The sequence below is a fragment of the Camelina sativa genome, chromosome 19, assembly GCF_030686135.1.
Source record: "Camelina sativa cultivar CO46 ecotype springtype chromosome 19, ASM3068613v1".
Lineage (NCBI taxonomy): Eukaryota > Viridiplantae > Streptophyta > Magnoliopsida > Brassicales > Brassicaceae > Camelina > Camelina sativa.
In genome coordinates this window covers 26,944,678-26,962,349 of record NC_141898.1, presented here as the reverse complement: position 1 = coordinate 26,962,349, position 17,672 = coordinate 26,944,678, and the positions used below count along the sequence as shown (strand labels likewise).

At 42.4% G+C, this 17,672-nt stretch overlaps 1 non-coding gene across 1 annotated transcript; it reads right to left on the bottom strand.

The window, feature by feature from the left end:
* Nucleotides 1-3,224: 3,224 nt before the first annotated feature.
* On the bottom strand, nucleotides 3,225-3,331 carry LOC147921107 (small nucleolar RNA R71). The gene has a single exon (XR_015591873.1). It is a non-coding gene; the product is annotated as a small nucleolar RNA R71 (small nucleolar RNA).
* Between the last annotated feature and the right edge of the window lie 14,341 nt (nucleotides 3,332-17,672).

The following is a 17,672-nucleotide window of genomic DNA, read 5'->3' as shown; positions in this document are numbered from 1 at the left end:
TCCTTTGTGGTGGTGACAGAAGGCTTCGTCACAACCTTCTCGGGTTCAAATTCGGAAACGCTTTCGGAATCCTTCTCTGTTGTGGTGGCGAGAGATGGCTTCGACACAACCTTCTCGGTTGTTTAGAATCACTTTTGGAATCCTTCTCCGTTGCTGCAGCAAGAGAAGGCTTCGTCACAACCTTCTCGGTTCAGATTCGGAATCACTTTTTGAATCCTTCTCCATTGTGGCGGCGACAGAAGACTTCGTCACAACCCTCTCGTCCTTCTCCTTTGTGGCAGTGATAGAAGGCTTCGTCATAACCTTCTTGGAAACTTGCTTCTCCATTGCGGTGGCCAGAGCAGGCTTCATCACTGCTGATGGTTCTTTAGAAGACACTTCATTCTCTTCCTCCTACGAGGAAACTTCTTCGCCGCTTACAGAAACCATCGGCGGTTCATCTTGTCATTTCCTTGACATCGTGCAATTAATTGTTTAAGCGACTATCTCTCTCTCACAAGTGCCTTTTAAGATTTTTCTTTATGGCTTTACAACTTCTTCTTGAGATTAAGGCTTCGTCACAACCTTCTCGTCCTTCTCCTTTGTGGTGGCGATAGAAGGCTTTGTCACAATCAACTCGGATCTCAATTTGGAATCATTTTCGGAATCCGATCCCGATTCGGAATAACTTTTAGAATCCGATCCTGATTCGGAATTGGAAACTTGCTTCTCCTTTGTGGTGGCCAGAGCAGACTTCATCACGACTGATGGTTATTTAGAAGATACTCCATTCTCTTCCTCCGACGAAGAAACGTCTTCGCCGCTTACAGAAATCATCGGCGATTCATCTTCTCATTTCTTTGACATCGTGCGATTAAGTGTTTATGATATGTCTATATTTTGCATCTCCTTAGCATGTATTTTTCATGCATTTAGCTAGGATAACTAGTTGTGTTGCATCATTTTAGAACCTCTTTTATACACTTTGCATGTTTAGGAAGTTTTTGCATTATCCTTGCATACATTGTGCATTTTGGAGTATTTCAGGTATCTAGGAGACATCGGGAACACTCAATCGAGCCACTCTCAAGTCACCATTCGGAAACACTCAATCGAGCCACTCTCAAGTCACCACTCGAGCCACCACTCGAGCCATCAATCGAGCCACCGGTCGAGAGATTCTGTTTTTTACGTCTTCATCACAGTTGTAGATAATTGAGTCAGCTTTCCAATGCCGGTTATTTCAAGCCAATCGGAGGTGTGGTTCAAGAGTTATCATCGTTTTAGTGGATGTCTATACACCCAGCTCGAGCCAACCTCCCCGCGTCACCACTCGAGCCACTCTCGATTCACCACTCGAGCCACCACTCGAGCCATCACTCGAGCCACTCCTACTCACACTATTCGAGCCACTTTCATATACCAATCGAGCCACTGGACGCACACCGACTCGTTCGGACATGTTAGGAAGACGTGCTGTTTCACACGCTTCAGGAGATTCCCGAACCGACGCTCTATCTTGTCGTTTTCAGTTTTAGAGATTCACATGTTTTTACTATATATACATTTTGTTAAGTCTTGGTTTGGGACATCTTATCTTTTATCTCGTTTTCGTTTTGGTCTTTTCCTAAAGGTTTTACCTAGCCACCATATACGTTCTAAGACTTTGTAATCCGACAGCTTGGAGATTATTGAGTATTTGAATTTGATTTCTTTTACAAGTTGTTCATCTTATTTTTATCTACCTAATAATGCTTATTTCAATGTTTTCTGGATTTGTATCTTTGGTGATGATTTCCGGATCTGAGTAGTGTCATAGTTCTTGAGGAAGGGATAGATTAGGAGGAGGATCTTAGGATGTAGAGTGTTTGAGATTTGATTGTATGATTCCCTTTTGCACTAGAGTTAGAAATACTAGTTTCTCTCTGATCAATTGGAACTGGGTTTTAGACATCTCCGCACCCAAAAGGTGTTCGATGAAATGTCTGACCATCTAGTGCCAGAGACTTACGTTCCTAGCCTAAGAGATTAGTTGTCTTGGATGTTTGTTGACGTGAATGAACTTGTTTTTCATGCCATGTTTGATCATGTTTCTCTAGCGAGAGCTAGGTTTGGAAGTGGTTGAGTTTGAGTAGCTTCTGTCAAGAGATTGGATTAGCTTAGAAGTGATGTTCATTGTTTAGGGATGGTTTGCTTGTGGCACGTTAAATACTCTATTGACTAGGATACTCCATCGACATCAATTACTCTCATCCTTAGGACCTCTTTCTTTTTGATTGATATTACATTCAATAGACTGTTTTGTTTGTTCATGCTTAGAATCGTTTTCTGTTTTCATTCATTTTCGCTTCTTGTCATACATTCTCGTTTCTAGTCTTGTAGCTCATTTTTCGTTTTGCATTCTGATCATCCTAGGATTGTTAGATAAAAAAACTCTCTTTGGATTGGCTTAACTTGTGATTTCTTGATTGTATCTCAATTGTTAGCAACATCCCAACTGGATTGACACCTTAAGTATTACAACTGCATAAGGTTAATTGAACCTACTAGGATAGACGCACAAAAATCCTTGTATAAATTTGGCGCCGTTGCTATTTGGGATTCGTTTTGCTACATATAAGATTTCAAGTCTTGCAAGATTACGTTCTATTACACTTATCATTCTGAGTACTGACTTGTTTTGGTTGTCTGCTTGTTTGTTTTGCATCGCAGGAACCTTTTGATTGCAACGTTGCATGCACACCAGATCAAGAAGACATCAGAACCTCCTTCATGTTATCGACGATATCAGCCGATTACAAAGACCACGACAAGCTCGTCAACTCACTGATCATCCCGCACCCGTCACAATGGAACAACCAAATGGACCACATCCAGGACCGCGAAACATTGGTGTTGTGGATGCACCGAACACTCATACTCAGCATGCTGGAATCGTCTCTCCCACCATGCAGAACAACAACTTCGAAATCAAAGGCAGTCTGATCTCCATGATCCAGGGAAACAAGTTTCATGGGTTGCCTATGGAGGATCCACTGGACCATTTGGACGAGTTTGACTGTCTGTGTAGTCTCACCAAGATCAACGGCGTGAGTGAGGATGGGTTCAAGTTGCGCCTCTTCCCGTTCTCCATGGGAGACAAAGCTCATCAATGGGAGAAAAACCTTCCCAATGGATCAATCACAACTTGGGATGGTTGCAAGAAAGTATTCTTGGCCAAGTTCTTCTCCAACTCCAGAACAGCCCGTCTCAGGAATGAGATTTCTAGCTTTACTCAGTAGAGCTTAGAATCATTCTGTGAATCCTGGGAGCGTTTCAAGGGTTACCACAGCCAGTGTCCACACCATGGTTTCAGCAACGAGTCACTGATGAGCACTCTCTACCGTGGTGTACTACCAAAGATACATATGCTGCTTGACACTGCTTCTAACGGTAATTTCCAGAACAAAGACGTTGATGAAGGATGGCAACTGGTTGAGAATCTCGCCCAGTCTGACGGCAACTACAATGAGGATTATGACCGCACAGTTCGCGGCGACGCTGGGTCTGAGGAGAAGTACAAGAAAGACCTAAATATTGTCAATGAGAAACTTGACCGTATCTTGCTAAGCCAGTAGAGAGGCGTCCACTTCGTATCTGAGGATGACCATTTCCATGTTCCAGATGGGGAGGGTGAGCAGACTGAGGAGATCAACTATGTCCAGAATAAGGGTGGGTACAACAATGGTTACAACCAATACAAGGCAAACCCCAATTTGTCTTACCGAAGTAACAATGTTGCCAATCCACAAGATCAGGTGTACCCGCCTCAACAACAACAACAAGGTCAATAAAAACCTTATGTGCCTTACAATCCGGGATTCGTTCCTAAACAACAGTTCCAGCAGGGTTATCAGGCTCCCTCAGGGCCACCACCAGGATTCCACCCTCAAAAAGTTCAGCCTACTACAGCCTCAGATCAAGAAATAAAGCAAATGATGCAACAACTTCTTCAGGGCCAAGCTAGCGGTTCTATGGATACCGCTAAGAAGTTTGCTGACCTTAGTCAAAGGATGGAATGTTCATATAATGATCTGAACGTCAAATTTGAAGCTTTGAATTCGAAGATAAGGTATACGGAAGGTCAATCCGCTTCCACTTTTGCACCAAAGCCTGGCCAATTCCCTGGAAAAGCAGTTCAAAACCCCAAGGAATATGCTACTATCCATGCTATCACCACCCAAGCTGTAGATGTACGGCTCACTAAGGACAATGAGAGTTTAGATGGGAAGGATTTTCTTCAAGATGAAGTTCAGATAAAGGATCCCGTCAAGGTTCTCAAGAATCCAATTGAGTCAGCCAAGCAATCTGATCCTCAAGCTACTAACGAACCCGTTGCTCCCAAGGATAAGCCTGTGAGATTCATTCCTCCATCATACAAGCCACCTCTACCATTTCCAGTGAGGTTTAAGAAGCAGCTTACTAATAAGTATAAAATTCTGTTCGAAAAACAAGTCAAGGAGATTGAATTGAGGATGCCATTTCTGGATGCATTCGCACTTGTTCCTCACTACCAGAAATTCCTCAACGACAGTGATGGAGAGATCAAAAGAAGTTCAAGCCATGTCGGTACTAAGTCTTGAGTGCAGTGCAATCATTCAGAAGAAGATTGTACCCAAGCAGCTCAAAGATCCTGGATCATTCACTCTATCTTGCTCCCTTGGACTTATGTCTTTTGATAGGTGTCTATGTGATCTTGGCGCTTCAGTTAATCTTATCCCACTCTCTGTGGCTAAGAGGTTGGGTTTTATAAGGTTTAAAGGTTGCAACATCTCCATCATCCTTGCAGATAGAACAATGATACTTCCAAATGGTATTTTAGAAGACTTACCCGTCAGGATCAGGGACGTGGAAGTGCTAACCGACTTTGTGGTTCTGGAGATGGATGAAGAACCAAAAGATCCTCTGATCTTAGGAAGACCGTTCCTGGCGACAGCTGGAGCCATCATTGATGTCAGAAATGGCAAGATTGACCTCAATCTGGGCGACGACTTCACTATGAAGTTTGACATCAAGGATACCTTGAAGAAGCCAACGATAGGAGGACAAGTCTTCTACATTGAAGAGATGGATAAATTGGCTGATGAGTTGTTGGAGGAATTAGTTGAGGAGGATCATCTCAAAACTGCTTTGACCAAGGGTGGAGAAGAAGGGTTTCTGCATGAGGAGACCACTTGTTACAAGAATCTGCTAGACTCCCACAGAGAAACGGATGGACCAGAGGAATTTGAGCAGCTATCTGACGCAGAGGAGGTATCTGCAGTTGAGACAGAGAGTTCAGAACGTGATATCTCCGACTCGACTGACGTCAAGACCCGACTCGAGACACCGATGTCCCGCTCGATCGAGTCGCACCCCTCCCACTCAACTGTGCTCATTCCAGACTCCCATACTGACGAATGGTCGGAACTGAAAGCTCCAAAGGTAGAACTCAAAACTCTCCCTTCCGGGCTCAGGTACGTTTTTCTGGGAACCAATTCTACTTATCCTGTCATAGTGAATGCTAGGTTGAGTGATGATAAATTGGGGTTGCTAGTGACTGAGCTTAAGAAGTATAGGAAGGCTATAGGGTATTCATTAGATGATATCAAGGGTATTTCGCCTAGCCTTTGCATGCAAAGAATCAATCTTGAAAATGAATCTTATGCTAGTATTGAACCCCAAAGAAGATTGAACCCTAATCTGAAAGAGGTAGTGAAGAAGGAAATCCTAAAACTGCTTGATGCTGGAGTTATATATCCAATCTCTGATAGTACTTGGGTATCTCCAGTGCATTGTGTACCTAAGAAGGGAGGCATAACTGTGATCAAAAATGAAAAAAATGAGTTAATCCCAACTAGAACCATCACAGGACATAGGATGTGCATTGATTATAGGAAGTTGAATGCCGTTTCCAGGAAGGATCATTTTCCTCTGCCTTTCATTGATCAAATGTTAGAGAGACTAGCTAGTCATCCCTACTACTGTTTCCTTGATGGGTATAGTGGATTCTTTCAAATCCCTATCCACCCAAATGATCAGGAAAAGACAACCTTTACTTGTCCTTATGGCACTTTTGCCTATAGACGCATGCCATTTGGTGTGTGCAATGCTCCTGCCACCTTTCAGAGGTGTATGACTTCGATTTTCTCGGATTTGATTGAGGAGTCAGTGGAAGTGATTATGGATGACTTCTCTGTATACGGTTCAACTTTCTCCTCTTGTTTGTTAAATTTGTGCAGGGTATTGACGCGATGCGAGGAGACGAACCTGGTGCTGAACTGGGAGAAGTGCCACTTCATGGTTGAAGAAGGGATCGTTCTGGGACACAAGATTTCTGAGAAAGGAATTGAGGTTGACAAGGCAAAGATTGAGGTCATGGTTCAGCTTCAACCGCCTAAGACAGTGAAGGACATCAGAATTTTTCTGGGACATGCTGGGTTTTACAGAAGATTCATCAAAGACTTCTCAAAAATTGCAAGACCATTGACAAGGTTGTTGTGCAAGGAGGTTGAGTTCAAATTTGATGCAGCATGTTTGGAAGCTTTCAGCAGGATCAAGGAGGCCATGGTTTCGGCACCCATAGTTCAAGCTCCGAATTGGGATCATCCGTTTGAGATTATGTGTGACACTTCAGACTTCACAGTTGGAGCAGTTCTGGGACAGCGTATTGACAAGAAGCTTCATGTCATCTACTACAAGACTCGCACCTTGTACGAGACTCAAGGAAGATATGCTACCACAGAGAAGGAACTCCTAGCAGTTGTGTTTGCATTCGAAAAATTCAAGAGTTACCTTGTGGGTTCGAAGGTCATAGTGTATACCGACCATGCTGCTCTGAGACACATCTATTCGAAGAAGGATACCAAGCCGAGACTGTTGAGATGGAGTCTTCTACTTTAGGAGTTCGACATGGAGATTGTTGACAAGAAAGGCATAGAAAATGGAGTTGCGGACCACCTGTCAAGAATGAGGATTGAAGATGCTGTTCCCATAGATGATTCAATGCCTGAGGAAAAACTTCTGGTCGCCCAGGTTTGTGAGCAGATGCATGACACAGAGCTTGACAACCTCAGAATCAGATGCATGGCGATCACTTCTGAGACTGACCATGGTATGCAGATGTCGTGAATTATAAGGTCTGTGGAGAAGTTCCTATTGACATGGATCCTTATAGGAAGAAGAAGCTTTTCAGAGAGGTCAACCACTACTTCTGGGATGAACCCTATCTGTACAAGAGGGGTTCTGACGTTCTGTTCAGAAGATGCATAGCAAAAGGAGAAGTGCAGGGAGTGCTTGAGCACTGTCATGGCTCCACCTATGGAGGTCACTTTGCCACATTCAAGACAGCTCAGAAGGTTCTTCAAGCAGGTCTCTGGTGGCCAACCTTGTTCAAAGATGCTCACAGCTTCATCACCAAGTGTGATGCTTGTCAGAGGATGGGCAACATCACAAGGAGGAACGAGATGCCTTAGAATCCAATCCTGGAAGTAGAGATTTTTGATGTTTGGGGGATAGACTTCATGGGTCCTTTCAACCCCCCATCAAATGGCAATGTCTACATTCTGGTGGCAGTTGATTATGTTTCTAAGTGGGTCGAAGCCATTGCCAGTCCTACCAATGATCACAAGGTTGTTCTAAAGCTATTCAAGAGCATAATATTTCCAAGGTATGGGATACCTTGAGCAGTGATCAGCGATGGTGGAACTCATTTTATCAACAAGGTGTTTGAGAGTATGCTGAGAAAGTATGGGGTCAAACACAAGGTATCTACTGCGTACCACCTCAGACCAGCGGACAGGTTGAAGTCTCAAATAAGCAGATCAAAGGTATCCTGTCAAGGATTGTTGGGGTTTCGAAGAAAGACTGGTCTGTCAAGCTGGACGAGACTCTTTGGGTGTACAGAACGCATTCAAGACGCCAATAGGCAGAACACCATTTCAGCTGGTATATGGTAAAGCATGTCATCTCCCTGTAGAGGTTGAGTACAAGGCGCTTTGGGCTATCAAGTTGCTGAACTTAGATATTGATACAGCTCAGGCTAAGAGGACTCTTGATCTACATGAGTTGGAAGAAATCAGATTTGATGCCTATAAGAGCCCAAAGATCTATAAAGAAAGAACCAAGAATTTTCATGATAAGAAAATTGTTGTCAAGGAGCTCAAGGCTGGAGATCAGGTTTTGCTTTTCAACTCCAAACTTAAGTTATTTCCTGGAAAGCTTAAGTCTAGGTGGTCTGGACCTTTTGACGTCAAGGAAGTTCTGCCATTCTGAGCCATCACTCTTCTGAACAAGGATGGTAGTGAATTCACTGTAAATGGTCAGAGAGTCAAGAAATATTTAGCTGACCAAGTCCGACCATAGGGGTCTTCTGTGCTCCTCCTTGAACCCCAAAAAGCATAAGGAACTGAAAAGTCAAGCTAAGGACTTTAAACAAGCTTACTTGGGAGGAAGTCTCAAAGGTATCATTGTAAATATTTTTTTTAGGATCCTTGTGTTTTTAATTTTTTGTTTTTGGTTTTCTTATATTCAGGAATCTACAGAAGGGAGTATGGACAACAGAGATAGAAGATATAGAGTGAAAAGGGAGAGTGGGATGAAACTTCTTCTTCTTTCAAAAAAAAAAAAAAAAAAAAAAAAAAAAAAAGAAGAAAACGCCCACGTCAATGTTCACTCCATCTCCACTCAATCTTCACTCACTCTCTTTCACTCCACTTGCTTTTCTCCCCCACCACGTCAATGTTCAATGCTCTTATTCCTGCATTAGTTCTGTTGTGAATCTTAAATCCTTCTACAAATTTTTCTTACACAGGAGACTATGTAATTTAAGTTTGGGGGAGGGTTTGAGATGATGTATCAGATGTTGTGTCTTGTGATTCTTATTTCAAAATTTTGCATCATATCCTGTTTGAGTTTGCATCCATCTATAAAAAAAAAAAAAAAAAAAAAAAAAAAAAAAAAAAAAAAATTGAAAAAGAAAACGAAATTTCCACAAAAAAACAGAGTGTTCATGTAGTTTGCACTTGCATATTAGGATTGAGTATAGGGTTGTACATTTAGCATAGGGGTTGATGATGATTGTAACCTTGGTAGCATGTTGGATTCAATAGGATAGGATCAAAGCCCTTGTTATTAGTTCTTTGATGCTTGTTGATTGAATTTGAAAATGTAAGATTGAGGCATGTTTTGAATTGACGTCATTCCCTATCTATCTGAACCTAATCCTGACTTGCAATATCTTGTTATGCATTGAAGTTGAACTCATGGATACCATATACATACTTGGATTGTCTTCCACATTTTTACCACCCTTGTCAATCCAAGTTGTTGATTCCCATTTTTGGAACAGTTCCCCGCACCCTTAACGAACCGTTCTTTCAAGCCAATTGTATTCTTGAGTGTCAGGCCTTTTTCCGAGTTGAGCTTGTTAGAAAGTGTTAGGTTCTAACCGACAAGAGTAGGATCCTGTGTAGTTCTAGTTTGCGTTATCCGGACTAGTAGGACTAGGTGAGAACTTGATTTTAGGCATTGGGTATGGATTTGTGCAGAAAAGTGAAGAGTAAAAAGAAAGTAAAGGGTAGAAAGTCTTTAGGAGGGGATGTGTTCTAAATGTTTACAAGTCTAGTAAAAGATTTGGGTTGAGCAAAATACTGAGTTACTGGTTTTGGGCATAAAACGAAAAGATTAGACAAAGAAAAGAAAGTAAAATGTTTAAGATGTCTAGAGTCCTTCGAAGAAAAAAAAGAAGAACTTTACTGATAATAAAGATTTCCCAATCCGCTAGAATGATAAGAAGTGAACTCCTCCTAAGACCAAGTCTAAAGAATGAAAGAATGGGCTTGAGATGAAGTTTCTGATAAAGGGTAGAGATAGGACCAACTTCGGTTTGGAATGTTCTTTGGGTAGACAGGGCGCTGCTCTTGTATTTATCGGTTGGTTTCAACCTTTAGCCTTCTCTTAAGCTTAACTCCTTTTCGTGAGAGAACCTTCTGTATTGATAAAACCACTTGAGAAGGAGGCCATCTATGTCTCTGACCTTTTACCCTAGCCAAATGAGTTTAATGACGTTGCTTAGCTTGATTCACGGTTCTTTGTTAATGAATGTTAAAGGGAATGGTTGATAGGATTGCATGTGTAGATTAAAGAATTAAAGTTCCTTCACCATGCATCAAAGAACTAAAAACAAGGACCTTGATTCTAACTACTCTATTCAGCATGTTTTAGGTTCTGAGACCCCATCCTCACACCTCTCTTCCATACTTTGTTCTTGATTGTTTGCTTCAGGGCAAGAAAATAATAAGTTTGGGGGAGTTGATATGTCTATATTTTGCATCTCCTTAGCATGTATTTGTCATGAATTTAGCTAGGATAACTAGTCGTTTTGCATCATTTTAGAACCTCTTTTATACACTTTGCATGTTTAGGAAGTTTTTGCATCATCCTTGCATACATTGTGCATTTCGGAGTATTTCAGGTATTTAGGAGACGTCGGGAACACTCAATCGAGCCACTCTCAAGTCACCAGTCGGGAACACTCAATCGAGCCACTCTCAAGTCACTACTCGAGCCACCACTCGAGCCATCACTCGAGCCACCGGTCGAGAGATTCAGTTTTGTATGTCTTCATCAAAGTTGTAGAGAATTGAGTCAGCTTTCCAATGCCGTTTATTGCAAGCCAATCAGAGGTGTGGTTCAAGAGTTATCATCGTTTTATTGGATGCATATACATCCAGCTCGAGCCAACCTCCCCGCGTCACCACTCGAGCCACTCTCGAGTCACCACTCGAGCCACCACTCGAGCCATCACTCGAGCCACTCCTACTCACACCATTCGAGCCACTTTCATATACCAATCGAGCCACTGGACGCACACCGACTCGTTCGCACATGTTAGGAAGACGTCCTGTTTCACACGCTTCAAGAGATTCTCGAACCGACGATCTATCTTGTCGTTTTAAGTTTTAGGGATTCACATGTTTTTACTATATATACATTTTGTTAAGTCTTGGTTTGGGACATCTTATCTTTTATCTTGTTTTCGTTTTGTTCTTTTCCTAAAGGATTTACCTAGCCACCATATACGTTCTGAGACTTTGTAATCCGACAGCTTGGAGATTATTGAGTATTTGCATTTGATTTCTTTTACAAGTTGTACATCTTATTTTTATCTACCTAATAATGCTTGTTTCAATGTTTTCTGGATTTGTATCTTTGGTGATGATTTCCGGATCTGAGTAGTGTCATATTTCTTAAGGATGGGATAGATTAGGAGGAGGATCTTAGGATGTAGAGTGTTTAAGCTTTGATTGTATGATTCCCTTCTGGACTAGAGTTAGAAATACTAGTTTCTCCCTGATCAATTGGAACTGGGTTTTAGACATTTCCGCACCCAAAAGGTGTTCGATGAAATGTCTGACCAACTAGTGCCAGAGACTTACGTTCCTAGCCTAAGAGATTAGTTGTCTAGGATGTTTGTTGACGTGAATGAACTTGTTTTTCATGCCATGCTTGATCATGTTTCTCTAGCGAGAGCTAGGTTTGGAAGTGGTTGAGTTTGAGTTGCTTCTGTCAAGAGATTTGATTAGCTAAGAAGTGATGTTCATTGTTTAGGGATGGTTTGCTTGTGGCACGTTACATACTCTATAGACTATGATACTCCACCGACATCAATTACTCCCATCCTTAGGACCTCTTTCTTTTTGATTGATATTACATTCCTGGGACTGTTTCGTTTGTTGATGCTTAGAATCATTTTCTGTTTTCATTCATTTTCGCTTCTTGTCATACACTCTCGTTTCTAGTCTTGTAGCTCATTTTTCGTTTTGCATTCTGATCATCCTAGGATTGTTAGATAAAAACACTCTCTTTGGATTGGCTTGACTTGTGATTTCTTGATTGCATCTCAATTGTTAGCAACATCCCAAGTGGATTGACACCTTAAGTATTACAACTGCATAAGGTTAATTGAACCTGCTAGGATAGACACACAAAAATCCTAGTATCAGTTTACTTAATTTTCTCTCACTCACAAGTGCCTTTTGAGATTTTGCTTTACGACTTTACAACTTCTTCTTTTTTAATTCAATTGACCTAACGACATTCTTTGCTTTATGAAGCCATGAACAATACTAGTAAGTAGAATATGCTAGTTTGCTAATTGATAACAAAAAGTTCAAGAATAATTCTTTCAGCAAAGCTTAACGAAACAACAATTTCAGAGAGCAACAATAAAAGCTTAAACTCATAATAAAAGCATCTAACGAGATGCTTCATCCATCTGTCTTAAGAATTGATGAAGAAACCTGGTCTTCTCCAAGTGAAAGTTTAATTCCCTAGACTGCAAAGCTTTCAACTGCTCCTCAAATATATTCTTATCCTCTAAAGAAAGCCTACTTACACCTTTTTCAGCACCAAGTTCATCCATACCAAAACCCACTAAAGCTTCAACAAGAGAAGAAGACTCAACATCCGTTGACTTGCCATTCTTGGATTTCTTCCCATTGGACTTAACAGCTGATTCAGGAGCTCCTTAAACAAGCTTAGACAAGTCAAAGGCCTTGTGATCACGAGCTTTGACATATGTCGGATCATCACCTTGTTAAACAAGCATCTCATTATCTTCACTCCATAGACGTTGGAAGTATGGTTTCCTCTCCACTGACACGACCTTGACCCTCTTCATAGACAATCCTCCTTTGTCTGAATCTTGGGAGCAGGAACGCTTTCTCACGGACGATCCGTTTACAGGGCGTTTGATTGTCACAAGCTCCACGGATTCATACACGGAAGCACCTTCTTCGGATCCAGATTAAGAGCAAGATTTAGCGAGAGTCACAACCTTCTCAGGTTCAGATTCAGAATCACTTTCGAAATCCTACTCTGTTGTGGTAGCGACAGAAGTCTTCGTCACAACCTTCTCGGGTTCAGATTTATAATCACATTCAGAATACTTCTCTGTTGTGGCGGCGAGAGAAGGCTACGTCACAACCTTCTCGGGTTCAGATTCGGAATCACTTTTCGAATTCTTCTCTGTTGCGGCGGCAACAGCAGGCTTTGTCACAACCTTCTTGTGTTCAGATTCAGAATCACTTTTTGAATCCTTCTCCGTTGTGGCGGCGATAGAAGGCTACGTCACAACCCTCTCTCCTTCTCCTTTGTGGCGGTGACAGAAGGCTTCGTCACAACCTTCTCAGGTTTAGATTAGGAATCACATTCGGAATCCTTCTACTTTGTGGCGACGAGAGAAGGCTTCGTCACAACCTTCTCGGGTTCAGATTCAGAATCACTTTCGGAATCCTTCTCCGTTGCGGCTGCAAGAGCAAACTTTCTCACAACCTTCTCGGGTTCAGATTCGGAATCACTTTCGGAATTCTTCTCTGTTGTAGCACCGACAGAAGACTTCGTCACAACCCTCTCATCCTTCTCCTTTGTGGCGGTGATAGAAGGCTTCGTCACAACCATCTTGGATCCCAATTCGGAATCAATTTCAGAATCCGATCCCGATTTGGAATCGGAAATTTGCTTCTCTGTTGCGGTGACCAGAGCAGGCTTCATCACGGCTGATGGTTCTTTAGAAAACACTTCATTCTCTTCCTCCAACGAAGAAACTTCTTCGCCGTGTTCAAAAACCTTCGGCGGTTTATCTTCTCGTTTCCTTGACATCGTGCGATTAAGTGTTTACGCGACTATCTCTCTCTCACAAGTGCTTTTAGAGATTTTGCTTTACGGCTTTACAACTTCTTCTTTTTTAATTCAACTGACCTAACGTCATTGTTTTCTTTATGAAGCCATGAGCAATACTAGTATGTAGAATATGCTAGTTTGCTAATTGATAACAAAAAGTTCAAGAATAATTCATTCAGCAAACCAAGTTCATCCATACCAAAACCCACTAAGGCTTCAACAAGAGAAGAAGACTCAACATCCGTTGACTTTCCATTCTTGGATTTCTTCCCATTGGACTTAACAGCTGATTCAGGAGCTCCTTAAACAAGCTTAGACAAGTCAAAGGCCTTGTGATCACGAGCTTTGACATATGTCGGATCATCACCTTGTAAAACAAGAATCTCATCATCTTCAGTCCATAGACGTTGGAAGTATGGTTTCCTCTCCACTGACACGACCTTAACCCTCTTCATAGACACTCCTCCTTTGTCTGACTCAGGGGAGTGGGAGCGCTTTCTCACAGAGGATTCATTTATAGGGCGCTTGGTTGTCACAAGCTCCACGAATTTATACTCGGAAGCACCTTCTTCAGATCTAGATTAAGTGCCAGATTCGGAATCCTTTTCCGTTGTGGCAGCAAGAGTCACAACCTTCTGGGGTTCAGATTCAGAATAACTTTCGGGATCCTTCTCCGTTGTAGCGGCGAGAGAAGGCTTCATCACAACCTTCTCGGATTCATATTGAGAATCACTTTTGGAATCCTTCTCTTTTGTGGCGGCGAGAGAAGGCTTCATCACAACCTTCTCGGGTTTAGATTCATAACAAATAGTTCAAGAATAATTCTTTCAGCAAAGCTTAACGAAACAACAATTTCAGAGAGCAACAATAAAAGCTTAAACTCATAATAAAAGCATCTAACGAGATGCTTCATCCATCTGTCTTAAGAGTTGATGAAGAAACCTGGTCTTCTCCAAGTGAAAGTTTAATTCCCTAGACTGCAAAGCTTTCAACTGCTCCTCAAATATATTCTTATCCTCTAAAGAAAACCTACTTACACCTTTTTCAGCACCAAGTTCATCCATACCAAAACCCACTAAAGCTTCAACAAGAGAAGAAGACTCAACATCCGTTGACTTGCCATTCTTGGATTTCTTCCCATTGGACTTAACAGCTGATTCAGGAGCTCCTTAAACAAGCTTAGACAAGTCAAAGGCCTTGTGATCACGAGCTTTGACATATGTCGGATCATCACCTTGTTAAACAAGCATCTCATTATCTTCACTCCATAAACGTTGGAAGTATGGTTTCCTCTCCACTGACACGACCTTGACCCTCTTCATAGACAATCCTCCTTTGTCTGAATCTTGGGAGCAGGAACGCTTTCTCACGGAGGATCCGTTTACAGGGCGTTTGATTGTCACAAGCTCCACGGATTCATACACGGAAGCACCTTCTTCGGATCCAGATTAAGAGCCAGATTTAGCGAGAGTCACAACCTTCTCAGGTTCAGATTCAGAATCACTTTCGAAATCCTACTCTGTTGTGGTAGCGACAGAAGTCTTCGTCACAACCTTCTCGGGTTCAGATTTAGAATCACATTCAGAATACTTCTCTGTTGTGGCGGCGAGAGAAGGCTACGTCACAACCTTCTCGGGTTCAGATTCGGAATCACTTTTCGAATTCTTCTCTGTTGCGGCGGCAACAGCAGGCTTTGTCACAACCTTCTTGTGTTCAGATTCGGAATCACTTTTTGAATCCTTCTCCGTTGTGGCGGCGATAGAAGGCTACGTCACAACCCTCTCTCCTTCTCCTTTGTGGCGGTGACAGAAGGCTTCGTCACAACCTTCTCAGGTTTAGATTAGGAATCACATTCGGAATCCTTCTCCTTTGTGGCGACGAGAGAAGGCTTCGTCACAACCTTCTCGGGTTCAGATTCAGAATCACTTTCGGAATCCTTCTCTGTTGCGGCTGCAAGAGCAAACTTTCTCACAACCTTCTCGGGTTCAGATTCGGAATCACTTTCGGAATTCTTCTCTGTTGTAGCACCGACAGAAGACTTCGTCACAACCCTCTCATCCTTCTCCTTTGTGGCGGTGATAGAAGGCTTCGTCACAACCATCTCGGATCCCAATTCGGAATCAATTTCAGAATCCGATCCCGATTTGGAATCGGAAATTTGCTTCTCTGTTGCGGTGACCAGAGCAGGCTTCATCACGGCTGATGGTTCTTTAGAAAACACTTCATTCTCTTCCTCCAACGAAGAAACTTCTTCGCCGTGTTCAAAAACCTTCGGCGGTTTATCTTCTCGTTTCCTTGACATCGTGCGATTAAGTGTTTACGCGACTATCTCTCTCTCACAAGTGCTTTTAGAGATTTTGCTTTACGGCTTTACAACTTCTTCTTTTTTAATTCAACTGACCTAACGACATTGTTTTCTTTATGAAGCCATGAGCAATACTAGTATGTAGAATATGCTAGTTTGCTAATTGATAACAAAAAGTTCAAGAATAATTCATTCAGCAAACCAAGTTCATCCATACCAAAACCCACTAAGGCTTCAACAAGAGAAGAAGACTCAACATCCGTTGACTTTCCATTCTTGGATTTCTTCCCATTGGACTTAACAGCTGATTCAGGAGCTCCTTAAACAAGCTTAGACAAGTCAAAGGCCTTGTGATCACGAGCTTTGACATATGTCGGATCATCACCTTGTAAAACAAGAATCTCATCATCTTCAGTCCATAGACGTTGGAAGTATGGTTTCCTCTCCACTGACACGACCTTAACCCTGTTCATAGACACTCCTCCTTTGTCTGACTCAGGGGAGTGGGAGCGCTTTCTCACAGAGGATTCATTTATAGGGCGCTTGGTTGTCACAAGCTCCACGAATTTATACTCGGAATCACCTTCTTCAGATCTAGATTAAGTGCCAGATTCGGAATCCTTTGCCGTTGTGGCAGCGAGAGTCACAACCTTCTCGGGTTCAGATTCAGAATAACTTTCGGGATCCTTCTCCGTTGTAGCGGCTAGAGAAGGCTTCATCACAACCTTCTCGGATTCATATTCAGAATCACTTTCGGAATCCTTCTCTTTTGTGGCGGCGAGAGAAGGCTTCATCACAACCTTCTCGGGTTTAGATTCGGAATCACTATCGGAATCCTTCTCCGTTGTAGAGGCAAGAGGAGGCTTCGTCATCACCTTCTCAGGTTCAAATACGGAATCACTTTTAGAATCCTTCTCCGTTGTGGCAGCGACAGAAGGCTACGTCACAACCCTCTTGTCCTTCTCCTTTGTGGCGGTGACAGAAGGCTTCGTCACAACCTTCTCGGGTTCAGATTCGGAATCACTTTCGGAATACTTCTCTGTTGTGGTGGAGAGAGATGGCTTCGTCACAACCTTCTCGAGTTCGGATTCAAAATCACTTTTGGAATCCTTCTCCGTTGCTGCGGCAAGAGCAGGATTCGTCACAACCTTCTCGGTTCAGATTCAGAATCACTTTTCGAATCCTTCTCCATTGTGGCGGCGACAGAAGGCTTCATCACAACCCTCTTGTCCTTCTCCTTTGTGGCGGTGATAGAAGGCTTTGTCATAACCTTTTCGGACCCCGATTCAGAATCATTTTCGGAATCGCGATCCCGATTCACAATCGGAAACTTGCTTCTCCATTGCGGTGGCCAGAGCAGGCTTCATCACTGCTGATGGTTCTTTAGAAGACACTTCATTCTCTTCCTCCTACGAAGAAACTTCTACGCCGCTTACAGAAACAATTGGCGGTTCATCTTGTCATTTCCTTGACATCGTGCAATTAAGTGTTTAAGCGACTATCTCTCTCTCACAAGTGCCTTTTGAGATTTTTATTTATGGCTTTACAACTTCTTCTTGAGATTAAGGCTTCGTCACAACCTTCTCGTCCTTATCCTTTTTGGTGGTGATAGAAGGCTTTGTCACAATCTTCTCGGATCTCAATTTGGAATCACTTTCAGAATCCGATCCCGATACGGAATCACTTT